Source organism: Fukomys damarensis, unplaced genomic scaffold, assembly GCF_012274545.1.
Source record: "Fukomys damarensis isolate Sample0158 unplaced genomic scaffold, DMR_v1.0_HiC HiC_scaffold_3, whole genome shotgun sequence".
In the NCBI taxonomy this organism is placed as follows: domain Eukaryota; kingdom Metazoa; phylum Chordata; class Mammalia; order Rodentia; family Bathyergidae; genus Fukomys; species Fukomys damarensis.
The window spans coordinates 15,085,542-15,101,062 of record NW_022900915.1 but is presented as its reverse complement, the minus strand read 5'-3'; the positions used below and the strand labels follow the sequence as shown (position 1 = coordinate 15,101,062).

The 15,521-nt window shown below is 44.4% G+C and overlaps 1 long non-coding RNA gene and 1 pseudogene across 1 annotated transcript in view; one reads left to right on the top strand and one right to left on the bottom strand.

Annotated features, from left to right (window-relative positions):
- Nucleotides 1-4,648: 4,648 nt before the first annotated feature.
- Nucleotides 4,649-5,684, bottom strand: LOC104855159 (annotated as a pseudogene).
- Nucleotides 5,685-11,666: 5,982 nt separating this feature from the next.
- Nucleotides 11,667-15,521, top strand: part of LOC104855116 — a 256,124-nt gene continuing 252,269 nt past the window's right edge. Inside the window, exons 1-2 of the long non-coding RNA XR_004518378.1 lie at nucleotides 11,667-11,786; nucleotides 12,512-12,602. This is a non-coding gene — a long non-coding RNA (uncharacterized LOC104855116). The remainder of the gene's footprint in view (nucleotides 11,787-12,511; nucleotides 12,603-15,521) is intronic.

Here is a 15,521-nt window from a genome sequence, read left to right as displayed (position 1 = left end):
CGTTAAGCAAGGCTCGGGGTTTTACCCCCAGAAAAAAAAAAAAAAAAAAAAAAGCTTTTGGCCTACATTTGGTGCTCTCTATGAAGAGCAGAAAGTGAGTTTCTTTTCCTAAGGATTTCACAGAACTCTCAGAACTGACTCTCATCGAGTCTTTGTGGGCTGTGTCCGCTGCTGAACAGTCACAGCTATGTTCTGATAAACCAGTGGTTTGTGTGCCACCCTGGGGCTGAGGAGGCGTTCACACCACTTGAACCGCGTTAACTAAACAGTGGAGAAGAGACTTTTCTGCCACACAGGAGAGGTGGAGTTGCTAAGGCGAAACAGAGCAGCCCCTGCGCTGCGTGGCCATATCAGCCATAGAGGACGGTCTGTGCTTCTCTGCCAGAAAGCACACAGTGGTTGATAAGCAGGGCGAGAAGGAGTCAGAGCCCTGTGTCCGTGTCTTCCCATGTCCTGTCCTGCCCACTCCCCCATTTGGAGATTGGGGCTTGGATGAGGTTGGAAAGAAGTTCATCTTTAAGGTTCAGCCACTGCATTGCTCTGGGCCATGCCGGGAAGTCCGCTGCTGGTTCACTGCATCTGCAGGAGGGTGAGTAGGACGGAATTGCCCAAGTGGCATGTGGGCGGGGCCCGAGGCCATCCTGTGAGAAGTGCCGGGCAAGCACTTGTAACCACTAATGATGCCCCTCAGTGTCCTGGTGCTGCTCCGAGATGGCTCCACCAGCCCCGCAGTCCCTGTTCCCATGGTTCTGAGTGAGTCAGGCCCCTACCTGATTCACCAGGCCCGCTTCCTTTACTTCCTGGTGGTCCCACCCACGTGGCCACCACGCCCAGGTTAACGCTGACCAGCAGGACCAAAATTAGCTTCTGAGGCAAAGTGGGAATGTTGGCCCGAGATGCTGTGGGTGGTGGAGGAATTACAAAGGAGCCCAGAGACAGAGAAACCAGTTCCCCAGTTTCCGCTTGGGTCCCTGCCACCTTCCTGTAGTTGGGCCAGCTACGCTCACGTCGGCAGAAAGAGATGTAGTTCCTTCAGTGCTGAGATGAAGCCTCAACTTCTGCCACACAGTGGGGAGTTGGGTTGGAAATGCAACTATGCAGCAGGTACCCATGCCATAAAACTACCTGCATGGCGGAAATGTGGCTCTTTTTCCATGAGTGTGTAGGGATCTAGTTTTCTGAATATTATTTCTCAGGCTGGTTATTCCAGAGACATTTCATTATTTTAGCAACATTAGGGTATAATTTACATACCACAAAACTCACCTATTTTAGGTATATAACAATGCTTTGTAGTATATTTACATAGTTACATATCCATCACAATAGTCCAGTTTTAGAATATTTCTATCACCTCAAAAAGATCCTCTTGCCTTTTGTAGTAAATATGATTTTACTTTTTCTCCTTTTTGGTTTAATTAGCCAAACTTAAAATTTTTTTTACAGTCCTTTAGGGTTTGCAGTATAAATCTAATTTTTCGCAGACTTTCTTGAAGCAATAGCTTATCGTTTACCTGCCTTTCAACACTATATTTCTACCCCTTCCCATTTCCTGACCTTTGAATTATTGTCACTCATTTTATTTTTACACGCATTACAAACCCTTTCAAAGGTTGTTATAATTTTTCCTTTGAACAGTCACTTCTCTTTTAAGTAAGGGGAGAGTATATTTACCTACTCATTTGTTTTAATTTCTGGTGCTCTTTTATTCCTTTTTGTAGATTGAAATTTCTCTTGCTGTCAATCTCCTGCTTGAAAGACTCTTTTAACATCTCTAACAGAGAAGGTCTGTTTGCGATGGACTCTTTCTGTTATTGAAAATGTCTTTATCTCACCTCTGTTTTTGGAAAATATTTTTGTCGGGTTAGAAAGAATGTTAGGGGAGTAGTTTTTTTCTTTTTTCCTGTCACTACTTTACAGACCTTTTTTTTTTTTTTTGGTACCGGGATCGAACTCAGGACCTTGCACTTAGCGAAGCAGGTAGCAGAACCATTGAGCTAAATCCCGGGCCTCTCCTTTCAGTACTTTAAAGTTGTGACTCTTCTCTGAAATGCATTGGTTTTGGCAAGAAGTCTGCTGTCAATTTTATTCCTCTTTTTCCCTTTTTTTTTTCCTGCCTACTTTAAAAGTTTTCTATTTATCACTAGTTATAAGTGATATAATTACTATATACCTTGATATGGTCTTTATGTTTAAGATTTCTTAAACACATTGAACCTCTGGGTTTTTAGTTTTCATCAGATTTGGAGAACTTTTGGCCATGATTTCTTTAGGTATATTTTCCACTCTCTACGCCTGTCTTCTTTTTTTCAGGGTTCAATAAGAAGTTATTAGCTTGCTTAGTATTGTCCAGGTGCCTTTTTGGGGAAATAAAGTCTTACTGGAACATACCACCCCTGTGTGCATATATATATATATATACCTGTCTGTGCCTGCTTTTGTGCTCAAGTAGCCAGGGGAGTTACAGCAGTGGCTGCAAGACTACGACGTAAAAGGTTTACTATTAAGGAAAAAGATTGCCAGTATTGTATCTAAGTTAATTTAGGCTCCATATTGAGGGGTGTTCTCCTGAGGACTGTGTGTGATGATGCTTCTGTTACGTCAGTCCTGTCTGGTTGAAAACACTCTTGGCCAGGTAGTAGCTCTGGGAATTGTTCACCTTACTCTGTCGCTCCCTGCACTGTGGCTGGACACCGTCTCCAGGCAGTGAGCCGGGGAGCTCCTGGGTGCATCTCATTTGTTTTTCTCTCAGGTCTTTTACTTTGAAAACTGTCCAGTATTTGCAGTCCTGGTGGCCTCACACGTTAAGTGGGAGTGGTCATTACTTCCCTTCCTAGTCCTTCTGCAGCAGACGTGTGTTCTTTATGGCCACCCCACATCTGGATGTCACTTCTCACTGTAGGACTCTCCTGCCTGGTGAAGGGGGAGGGAGGAACCATTCCCCAACTCCCCAGGGTGGAGGCTCACCCTGCCCCCCACCCCGGCAGCCAGGCTATGGTCTAGTTCCCACCTGCACATGCAGAACCCATCCTGGTGAAGATGGCGGCCGCGGCTGCACCCAGACTCTTGGTGTTTTGGTAGCAGAGGCCCAAGGCAGGGCTATGAACCTCAGAGTCTGTTCTAGTGATAGCAACAAGGCCTCTCTCAGCAGGTCTGGAATGAACCTAGTGCTTGTCCCTGGCTCCAGAGGTGCCAGCCGTGATTCTATGACTGTTAGGACAATTCTGTGCGACACGCGTATTCCTCAGTCATTTCCGTATCAGCTGACTCAGAGTTGATTTCTTTTGATATACGTGTACAACATCTAGATGCTTTGGCCACTTCAGACTCCATGGATCCCAAACAAAATTCATTCATTGTCCCAGGGGCCTATTGTACTTTTCATCAGAAGTAAAGTTCTGCAGTGTTGACTGAATTCATTGGAAACCATGCAGTCACTCTCAACGCCTTTTTACCCTAGCGTCTCATCCTGCCCCAAGAAAGGGGCTTGTCTTCCTGCTGTTCTCCTACACAGGTGCAGAGTAGGAAACCAAGAGGGTCCTACACGGATGAAGATGGAGAGAGCAAAACAGAAGAGCAAGGTTGAGTAGGTTCAAACTGGAAAAAAATTCATGCCTGGAATAGGGGAGAGAGGGGGGCGAGAGGGAGAGAGAGAGGGAGAGGAAAACTTTCCCAGTATTTGAGAGTAGAGAGAGTGAAAAATAAAATTAATGCTCATTATACACATTGCCCTTCTTACTAAAAATATCACCCCTCAAAAATGATGGTGATGCTTTTGTGGTCATTCACGGACATGGTCAGAACAGTGAAAACTTTTATTTTAATATTCAAAATACTGATTTACTTTGGTAGCAAATGGCTGTTCCTTGAAGACTAATGAAGGTAGATCAAACCATTCAAGGGAAATGGACCGTTTCAAATACTTGATACTTCACATAGAAATTTCTTTTAGAAATTATTTTTGGTAAAAGGGCTAAGCATCTGTATGCACTGACAGCAGTGCAATACCTACTAATATGATAACAAAATAAATGCTTAAAAGGAAAAAAAAAAACTTCTTTAATTTTATCTAAACTTAATTTCAGTCAGTAGTCCAGCAACATTTTCCTTTCAATACATTACTCCCCTGCTTTCTTGTATAAAGCTTTTCCTGGGAGCCAGTTTAGGTAATGAGGGAGTTAATTTAGGAGTAACTACTTACAGTTTTAAATAGTAATTTTTTGCTTCCTTCTTAATGTGCTGATAGTTGTGTCTAAAAAATATGCTATTCTTAAAAAGGTACCATTTCTGATTTATTATTATTAACCTTTGAAAATTAATCACATGAAACTACAAGATTGGCAAATGTCTTGAAATCTGTATCTAAAACATAAATTACCTCTAATTTCAAACTCTCACTTATTAGTGTACCACTCAAACTTAAAAAAGAAAAAAGAAAAAGTGGCTCCAAAGATAGTCTTATACCATTCTTTCTTTTTTGTTTGTTTTGTTTGGTTTTGGTACCAGGGATTGAACTCAGGACCTTGTGCTTGTGAAGCAGGGGGCGGCACCACTGAGCTAAATCCCCGGCCCTGTACCATTCTTTAAAAGATGAAACTGTTCCTTTTAACTTAACACCCACCTCACACCCCAATTCAAAACACATCATTTAATTGTCTTAGTCATGGACGTTTCCAAGAGATTTTATATTTCGACCTCATGGCTTCCGGTTATCAGAAAACCCATCGTTCCTTTATCGAAAGAGTTTGGGCCGGCTGATGTCGGTGTAACCCTTCCAGCATTCCTCATCCTCATCTTTGCTTTGGGAGGCACTTCCTTTGGTTCACTGGTCCCTTTGGTTCGTCTTCCATTAGAAGCTGCTGCTACTGAAAGGGTTTTTGGAGCAAGAGTTGCAACGGTTTCTTGAGGGTTACTCAATCCAAGTTTAATGGATGTGGCTGATGCTTTCTTTGTTGTCTGACCACCTGTGGCAAATGCAAATTTGGAATCTTTGTAGGCTTTGTTGGGAGGTCTGCAGCTTCTTAAGTTGATCACTTTTCAGTGCTGCAACCGGAACTTTCCCATTCATTACTGGAAGATACAGTCAGTTTTCACAGGTTTTTCTGCCTCCTCTGCCAGAGACTTTGAGTTCCCTGAGTGAATGGTCCCAGCTGAAATAGATTGAGGTGTGCTCTGCCTTGTCTTGGCTCTCCTAATCAAATGTCATTTTAGGAATTTGCTTTGTGCCATATTTTTTGGGATTTTTTTTTTTTGTTGCTGTATAAAACAACCCCCACAGATAGCGCTATTTAGTGTTTCTCCAGTCCACAGGGCTGTGATGTATCTGCTGGGGAAAATACAAGGTGTGAGTGAACAATACAGTGAGGGTTTAAATTTTTTTTTTTTTTTTTTTTTTTTTTTTTGAGACGGAGTCACTGTGTAGGTGAGATTGACCTGGAACTCACTATGTAGTCCAGGCTGGTCTTGAACTCACAGCGATCCTCCTGCCTCAGCCTCCTGAGTGCTGGGATTACAGGCGTGTGCCACCATGCCCAGCTTTTTTTTTTTTTTTGAGGGTTTAAATTTTTACAATGTACTACAGTAAAGGATATATTGCCACGAAGCCCCGTAGTCCCCCTAGTTTTGAACATACTTATCCTGTCATTCCTGCTACTTTCCGGAGTGTTTCGGAAGTCAGGTTGCATGAGTATAAAGACTTTGGTTGTGGTGTCTTAGCTGCCTCAGTGTCCTGAATTAATTCAAAACATTTACCTTTCATGATCAAAATGAAGTTCCGAAAAGCCAGAGGTTGCACAGGGCCAGATCAGGTGGATGAAGACACTCTAATGTTTTTATGAGTCTGCCTTTCCACTGGGTGGCACTTGGCAGCAGCACTGTCTGGATTCATAGTCATATTTGCTAAAGATAATCAGCAAAGACTTCCACAACTGCTTCAGAAAATGGCAATAAGGATGGGATATGTGTGTTGGATGAGAGGAGGAGTATTTGAGGGGGGTTAGTGGTAATATATATTGTATTATGCACTTGTAAAATATACATACAGTTTTTTGATTATACCATGTATGTTCGTTAGCTGTGTTTGGTTTGGTCATGAATACAGTGCTGTTGGCTGTGAATTGAATGTTTATGAATAATTGGTTTTTTTTCTTTTTTTTTTTTTTTTTTTTGCACTGTTAGGAATTGCACCCAAGCCTCACACGGGCACACCATGCTAGACAAGCACGGAACCACATCCCTAGCCAATAAGACGACTTGAAGCAGAAATAGCCCTAAAGCAAGGTGGTGTTGTTGTGGTTTGTTTTCTGAGACAGGTTCTCACTATGACCTTGAATTACACTGTGTAGCCCAGGCTGTCCTGGAACCCGCAGTCCTCCTGCCTCAGCCTCCTGAGTGCTGGGATTACGGGCATGTGCAAGTTTATGCACTGATCAGTTGCTGAAAATATTTGGACTGGAAACTCACAGGAACCTAACCTTGGGTTTCATCTAGAAGCAATGTTCAGTAGACTCTCGTTCAGTGCTTGCTGTAACTTTATAGAACAAAACTGCTGTAAGTAATGAGAGTTGACAGTATTTTGTTACGCACAGTTACCATCTTGCTACTTAACAGTGCATATGGAAAAGGGGAAGTGGCTCCATTTTAGTCTCTAGTTGATACTTGGGAAATGATCAGCTAGAGAGGCAAAACCACTAGAGATAATATACCTTAAGAGATAGCTTATCAGGAATTGACTTAGGTGATTGTGAGGCTTGGGAAGGTGAGCCATTGTTTGTAGAGCAAGCTGTCAGAAAGAGAAGATCACAGGGGTATAGCTGAAGCTTGTCCAATCCATCGGAAAAATTCAGGAACGGAGAAACCATTGCAGATTACCTGTCACTGGAGTCTTTTTTTTTTTTTTTTTTTTTTTTTTTGCCAGGAAAAGCTCAGCCCTTTGCAAGGGCTCATATAATTAGGTTGGATCCACCAAAAATAACCTCTCTACTTTAAAGTCAACTGCTTAGGGACTTTCATCACATCTGGAAAAGTTCTCAGAGCAGCACCTCAATTGGGTTTTCTTTGAAAAACTGGGAGAGGTGTGTGTGTGCCACCCACCTTCTGTCTTTGTCATTTAGTTTAACCGAGTGGACACACAAAGATCAAACGATACATCAAATATAGGGATGTCGGTAGTGCTGGGAATCAAACCCAGGGCAGTAGGCATGCTGGCAAGTATTTTACCACTAAACTACACTCCCAGCCTCCAAAGTAGGTTTTAATGCCATCTACTTTGTTTCAAAGAGCTAGGATGATGACGTCCCTGTGAGTGAATTCACGAGGTTTTACTTGGGTATCTTCATATCCTTTTCATTCAGCTCTTACCTGTTTCCCGGGACCAGGCTCCATTCCTAATTTAACAGTAGGGAATTGGAGTACAGAGCATTAACTGTGTTACATGGTGGAACTGGACTTGAACCCATGCATCCTGGATCCTATCTGTGCTCTTAACCTTCATGCTATGCTGAGTCTCAATATGGCATTAAAATGAGTAAACATCTGTTCAAGAACCCTGTGAGTTGTAGGCAGACAGAGTCCAGGTGAAGACTACATTGCCCGTGGTTGTCTTGGAGGTGAAGCTTGTGTCACTCTTGTTGGAGACCTAGTGCCCCTTGTAAGTGCTGGAGACTTTGGCTGACCTTCCAGAGCCCTTTTCCGGGTGGCACCCAAAGTCCCTTTAAACATCTAAACCTCAGCGCCGCACAGATTCCCCACTTGTCCTGTCTTCAGGTCTTAATCTACAGAATTCCCCAGATTTGTGTCCTGATCAAAGCTTGAGGGCCAGGGATTTAGCTCAGTGGTTCCGGCATCTGCCTCGCAGCCACAAGGGCCCAAGTTAGATCCCCGGTACCCCCCCATACCCCCCCAAAAAGCTCCTGGCCGGCTGAGAGCTCCCACAGAACCTTTCTGTTGAGACTCCCTCTCTTTTTCTTTCTGTGTCCGCCCCCCAGTCCCCAGCTCCTTCATGTGTACAGGCATCCAGGTCAGCAGTGTTTCCACATTTACTGTGCGCCCAGCACTGTGCCAACTCCTGGGAATATGGGCAGCATGCGACAAACTCAGCACCTTTGCAGGTCACATCCCCATGTTCCCGAGAAAAAGCCCAGAGGGTAGGGTGGCCTGTCAAATAGTAAAGCCAGGCCCATTCTGCCTTGAATACTGCCTGAGTACAGATCATTCAGCAGCTATGTGCAAGCCCTTGTGGTTTTCCTTTTATAGGTGAACGTTTCATAACAGTTTTACATCCTTAAAAGCCCCTCCTCAACAACCTTGTTTCCTTTTTCCTCTCTCCTTCTATTCCAGAGGAGACTTACTATCCATTTCGTGTGTGCATTTCCAGATATTTTAATGCATTTGTAAACAAGTATGAATACACTGCATTTGAAAAGTATTTATAGCTGTACAAAACAGTTATTCCATACATTTTTATTGGTGGGTTGGTGGGTGGTAGATGGAGATGGGTGAATGGGTCAGTTTTTGTATGTTTCTCTCCAATTTCTCCCTGATGCCTGTTCCTAGGCAGTGTTGCTAGGCAGAAAAAGAGCGTAGCATCTCTGGATTGCTGTTTTTTCCCATGAACCACACTGACTGGATGTGGACAGAAGAGCTTGCTGTCTTTGTGGTCAGTTTGGGCTACCAAGCACCATAGGCTGGGTGCCTGCAGCAGCTGTGAAAGCTGGGAGATCTGAGAAGAAGATGCCAGCTTGGTGGGTTTCGGGCTGGCGGGATGACGGCCTTCTCACTGTATCTTCGCCTAGCGGAGAGAAAGAGAACTTGAATCGTTGCCGCCTTCTACATACGTCAGGCTTATTAATTAGGACCTCAGCCTCGTGGCCTTATTTCACGTCACACACACACTGTCACTGGAGTACCACGAGGGTTAGGGCTTACACTTGTGAACTCTTTTTGAGGAGGCAGACACAGTTCATTCTGTACCCTTGCCCCACATATCTCAAGGTCCCAGTATATGCAGATGGGGTGCTCCCCTCCCTCTAGTGCAGGGCTCGGTCCCCAGTGGGTGCTCGCCAGGGTGTTTGTTGACGCGTGCATTTCTGAGAGTAGAACTGCTTGTTCTGCAACTTGAGGGAAGCTCAGGGCCTCCCAATGGCCTCCATCCTAGCATTCCATTTGAATTAGTGAAAATTTCAACCACCACTTTGTGAATGGTTCCAGATGTGCAGGCTTGGGGGGAGCAAGATAGCTGAAAAGCCAACTTAAAATTGAAAGTTAAATTTTGCTTGGGGTGGGGGATAGTTACTATCCCCTCTGGATCCAAGATGAGGGACAGTACCATTATGGGATGCCCTGAACTTATTAAAATGGGGTTGAGGACCAGACCTATGCCTTGATGAAACAAGTGTCGTGCTAAAGCCGATTAGTTAACCTTGTCCCTTGGCTCAAATCTCTGCTGGTTTTAACGTCTCAGAAGGGCAAAAACCAGAGGAAACAGATTCCGTGCAAAGTTACTGAGATGAGAAAACTGTTCACTGGGGGATTTGAGGACTTTCAAATGAGAAAATGTCAAAGGCCCACACAGAGATTCTGTTGTGGGCTTTGGAAGTCTCTGGGGATGCTCGGAGACCCTTTTCTGCAGTGGCTGAGATGCCAGGGTGAAAGAATGTGGGGCAGGGTTAGAGTTGATGGCATGGATGATGTTTGTGGAGGAAATGAGCTCCTGGCTTGATGTGGCAAGAAAGCCCATACGGCAGTCCAGGCATGAGGACTAGATGTATTGCCCGGAAAGGATTGCCTGCTTCGTATGGTAGAACCACATGGCAAATGGCCCTGCAGAATCAGGTCTGCAAAAAGCACAGGGTTGGTTGAGGGGGAGCCAAAGACCAGGGCAGTGAGGCTGGCTGCCTACTTTCCTGTGGATTGACCTGGGTCAACTGTGGATACGGACTTATGGACAGTTGTTCACATAAGAAGTTCCTATCAGGAAGCCAGTGTGGAAAATCACTGTATCACTAGACAGTGGGAAAGAAGATACCAGAATGGTGACAATCCTACATCTCATGAGCAGACAACCTCCAGCACTTTTTGTAGGCGAATTCTAACTCTCAAAACCTCATCTGTAAAGGTGAATAAAAACAGTGCAGTCATTCTGCCTTAGCTAGTCACAGATTTGACCCACCATGGATGAAAAATATTTTTAAAAATTGCATTTGTACTGAATATGTACAGACTTTTTTCTTGTTATTTCTTCAGCAATACAGTATAACAATTTAAGAGCATTTGCATCATGTTAGGTATCATAAGTCACCTGGACATGATTTAAAGTAAACAATGTAGGGCTGGGGATTTGGCTCAGTGGTTCTGCCACCTGCCTTGTAAGTGCAAGGACCGGAGTTCGATCCCTGGTACCAAAAAAATAAAATAAAAAAATAAGGAATATGCTATGCTATCTGTAGATTATATGCAAATACCATGGAATTTTATGTAAGGGCTTTTGGTGTCTGGGGGGTCAGTCCTGTACCCATTCTTCCTTGGATACCAAAAGATGTCTGCATATGTACCTGTTAGGGCTGTTGAAAGGTCTGAAAGAAAAAATACTTGAAAAAGGGCTGGCTGAGTTCATGATAAATGCTGAATAAAGGCCAGCTCTGATTATCACAGCTAACCAGTACAATTGGTGCCTGTATGGTAAGGAAGGACATTTTTACTTCAGTTTCTCAAGTCAGGAAAGATAGACTCATGGAGAGGGAAATAAACGGAACACAACCAGATGCATTTTGGCTGATGTCACACAGAGGGGAGCCTAGAAGTGTTTTCCAAATTAGGAGGGAGTGCGGGGCAGGGCTTTAGAGCTGATGGCGTGGAGGGCTGAAAGGGAGGAAAAGAAAGAAAAGGAGTGAATGTTATATCCCAGGTACCCTGACTGTCAGCAGTCAGCGTGCACAGTGTGTGTATCCCCTTATGGATTTCATGGAAATAGATGAGCTGACTTCTGCTCTTGTAGAATTCACTGGACACTTTGTCACAATCAGCAAAGTGGGTGTAGTAGGGATACAAGAATTAAATGCACCCAGGCAAGGTGGCATACACCTGAAATCTCAGCTAATTGGGAGGCTGATATAGGAAGATTGCAAATTGGAGGCCAGCCCGCACAACTCAGCATGACCCTGTCTCAAAAAACAAAACAAAACAAAACAAAAAAGGGCTGGGGCTATTGTTCGGTATTCCCTAGGCACAATCCCTAGTACTGTGGGGGGAAAAAAACCAACAAAAACAAAACAGAAAGTGCAGCAGATCCAGCACAAACCCAATTCTGTCTAATTAAAGGCTCACGGGCCTTTCTTTCTGGCAGAATTTAAGTGCCCATTTCTTGTACTGCATCTTGGTTCTGTATTGATGTGCAGCATGATTCTCAAATTTGGTCCCCTTTTGGAAGCAAATAAAGGTGAAGCCATTTGGGAGGCTTCAGTGGTGTCCTAGAAAGTGGACAGATGCAGGAGCAAAGGACTGCCCAGCAAAACGAGGTACGTGAAGGTGAAGAGCCCATGGTTCTAGCTTGGGTAATCAGAAAGTCCTTTCAGCAGAGCTGGGGTGTGGCAGGGAATTTTGGCTAGTGGTTCTCACATTTTTAAAAAATTTTTATTTTTTGGTACCAGGCGTCGAACTCGGGACCTTCCACTTGTGAGACAGGCGGCGGCACCATTGAGCTAAATCCCCGGCCTGGTTCTCACATTTTAGAGTGTTTAGGAGTCAGCTGCAGAGCTGTTCATACCCCAGACGTCCTGACTGCATCTGGGGTGAGTTCAGGAGTCTGTCTTTCTGGTAGGCACCCCCGAGGATGCTCCTGACAGTGTACACAGAGCACACCTTCAGAAATGCTGTGCTGGAGAAAACATCTCCACTCTGGGTCCTCCAGAAGGCAGGGGCTGAGCAGGGGCTAAGGTGCTTGTGCTCACCTGGGAGGTGAGTCCCAAGATGGGGTGAGGGCGGCCCAGAAGATGCCATAGGGTTGGCTCCCATTTCAGGATAAGCCATGAAGGATCAAGCAGGTCTCTTAGCATCGCGGCTACTCCAGATAGGCTGCAGGGAGGATTTGTATCTCAGCCTAGCTGGAGCGGGGGAAGAGGGGAAATTTGGTTCTCTCCCCACTTTGCCCTGACCCCTGTTCCCACCTGTAAATTTTGCCCCACTTTTCAGGGTTGGGTTACCTGTCCCCTTGGGAAGTCAGATTTCAGAGCCCTATGAGTAGAGGGCAGATGGGACATGGCCAGGGGCAAAAAAGAAGCACAGGATGGCATGTGAGAAGAGGTGAGCAGGTGGGTTTCCCGGTGGAGTAAGGAGGTCAGGCTGGAAAAGGTAGATTCTTGGTTCCACAATGAATTGTAGATTTGAAGTTCAACATTAAGAGGAAAGATTTCTAGGGGAATTTTCTAACTAGAGTTACGTGCTGCTAAGAAAGGAAGCTTGGAATTTGTGCTCATAGTAAATGTCTTTCAATTTTTATTTTTTTATTTCTCTCCAGAACAATTTCCAGTAACCGAAGACACTGATGATCAAATGGTACACATGGGCAGTTACAGATTTCTGCAAAAGGAAGGCTACATAAATTTAAGGTATCACTTGTTTATTTTATATCCTGAATTAACTTTCCACCTTCTCAGTCCAAAGTTGTAATAAAAGGCTTCACTGGAGAGCAAACGAGTTTGTGAATCTCATCCAAACTCCCAGAGCTTTTTCTCTGAAGACTTGTAAGTTCCTAAGATACTCTAACAGGGATATAAAAATAATAATTGTAAGTCTTGTGAGTTCCAATCACACACTGGTTCCAGAGAGTAATAACCTCGCTTCACATTTGCAGGAAGCTTTCCATCTGTGTGCTACCAGAACTTGGCTAACATTATGCCCTGGCAAATGCATTAATCTGTCGTAGATGGAGGAGGAGTTTAGTCACAGGAAGTGAAAATAACTGATCATGTTATATAAGGAGTTGGCAAGAAATAGATCATTAGACTTAACTTGTACTATCAGCCTGAACCACTTGAAAATACTTCAAGTAAGCCAGGTGCAGTGGTGTGCAATTGTGGGTTCAGCCACTTGGGAGGCTGAGACAAGAGAATTGCTTGAGCCCAGGAGTTCAAGAGCAGCCTGGGCAAAATAGTGAGTCTCTATTTCTTTTCTTTTTTTGGTACTGGGGATCGAACTCAGGACCTGCGCTTGCAAGGCAGGCAGCGGCAGAACCACTGAGCTAAATCCCTGGCAGTGAGTCTCTGTTTCTAAAATAAAAATGTTTCAAGTGGCTGTAAGATCTGCTGCTAAGAAGGAATAATCCCTTGACCATCATAAAGATACCAACTCAGTTGTAAGAATTTGATTTTTAGTTCTATGTGTTTGCTGTTGGTAGAGTATAAAAAAATTGCAGCTATTTTTAATGCAACCAAACTATTTATGATGATGGGAAAATCACGGATGGGGACAGGTAGATAACTGATGGTTTAAGAGAAAAGGTAAAGAATGGAGATGTGAATAATGTAGAGGTTAAGTGTCTATAGGCATTGTGGGATCAAATTAGGAAAAAGTTCTGAGTAACTGTTATGGTTTGGATCAAAAATGTCCCCCCACAGCACTTGTATCAATCAGTGCTTATTAGACAAACAGATGTAACAGGATATAGGAATTTAGAAGACTGGCTTATAGTGGCCACCCACAGAGTCGGATGTGGAAGCGTGCAGAGGGTCTGCGCACTGGCAACGAAAGGATTCACACGAAGGTCTGGATCTCACTGCAGTGCCCTGTGCAAGTTCATATCAGAAGACCGATGGGACTGCGATGGAAGCGAGAAGAGGATGTCCAAGGTGAAGGCGAAGACTGGAGCTCCTTCAAAGAAACAGAAGCAGATCCTTCCTTTATTTCCCCTTTATATATCCGGATGACAAGCTGCCCTAGGGAGAGTCTTCCACATCCCAGGGTGTGGAATGGCTGAGCCAACTTTTGTTGAGCTTCTCTTACTGCAGTTGACACAATCACTCAATGATCACACCACCCCAGCAGACTCATCTGTTCAGAGGTGGTGTTTTTGGAAAATAATTGGATCACGAGGAGAACTAACCTCATCAACGGATTAACCCATTGCTGACTTCACAACTGAACGAGCAATTAGGAGCTGGGGCCCAGTTAGAGGAAGCAGATCACTGGGGGAGTGCTTTTGAAGGAAGATCTTGTCCCTAGTCCCTTTCTCTCTGGCTGTCTTCCTGCTCTCTCTGCTTCCTTCCTGCCATTAGGTAAGAAGCTTTCCTCTGCCGTGGCCATCTGCCGTGTTTCTGCCGTAGAGCCAAACAAACCTCTGAAACTGTAAGCCCAGACAAACCTTTTCTCCTTTACATTGTGTATGTCAGGTGTTTTGTCCTAGTAACAGAAAGGCAACTACTGTGGCAACTGAGAGGCAAAACAGTGACCAAGAAGAAATGAGATGCTAGTGTCAGCCAAAGAAAGACGAAAGGAGAGAGATCGTCATAGGAAGTGAAGTTCATCTCTGCAGGAATTGGTCAGGAGGAGATGTGCCGTGAACAAAGATACTATTTCCTTAGCTGCTTGTTTGAGAAGAGATTGATCGTTGGCTACTGGACCTGTAATGTTCAAAGTGCTTTACTGAGTCACAGCCACATTCAAAGCATTGAGACTGCAAAGGGAAGGAGGATTTGTCACTTGGTTGCTGTGTGATATCTTTCCTCTGTGAGCCTTCACATATACACCTGTGTAGAAATGGTCGACAAAGATGAGTGAATAGGATGCTTTGTCCCCAAGGTCTCTTCCCACTCTAGAATTTTTTGATTCTGGGCCAAGGACTCTGAGGCTCCTCCGAGGCTGTAGAAGTATGTTCTTTCTAGGCTGGATCCCTGTAGGGTTGGACAGTTGTTTTAACTTCCTGCCTCTCAATCTTATTTCTACCAGATAGGAGGATTTTACTTGCAAATTGATAGAAAACCTAAGAAGCCAATTTAAGCACAAAAGGAATTCATTGGCTGATGATACTAGAATGTGCTGAGTAGATTCACTCAGGAATGGCTTGGTCCAGGACTTCAAATACTAATCCACTGTTTTGGTTTCCCTCTTTCTCTCCCTTAAATTTTTTGCCTTTGGAATGTCTCCATTTTTAGGTCTGCTCTTCCTGTGACAGTAATCTGAGTGCTGTGGCTTTAAACATCACCTTTTAACCCAGACATGGGTAGAGAAGATGTTTACCCAAGTGTGTGCTGCCACACACATCCTGGAAGTTAAGATGGTTGCCCTGGTTTGGGTCATATGCCCATCCTTGAACCCACAGTTATGGCTGGGGGTGTGAAATCCTGCCAGTTGGTCAGGACTGGGCCACTTGACCCTTCTGGAGACTGAGGTATAGCTGGCCTCAGCCCTGTGCCCTGGAGTCTAGGGTGACATAGCCCGAAGACAGGGGAGTGGATTGTGAGCAGCCAAAAAGTAATTCTGGGCTACCTAGGGCCTGTGAAACTGTGGAAGAGGCAGGAGGTTCTGATTAA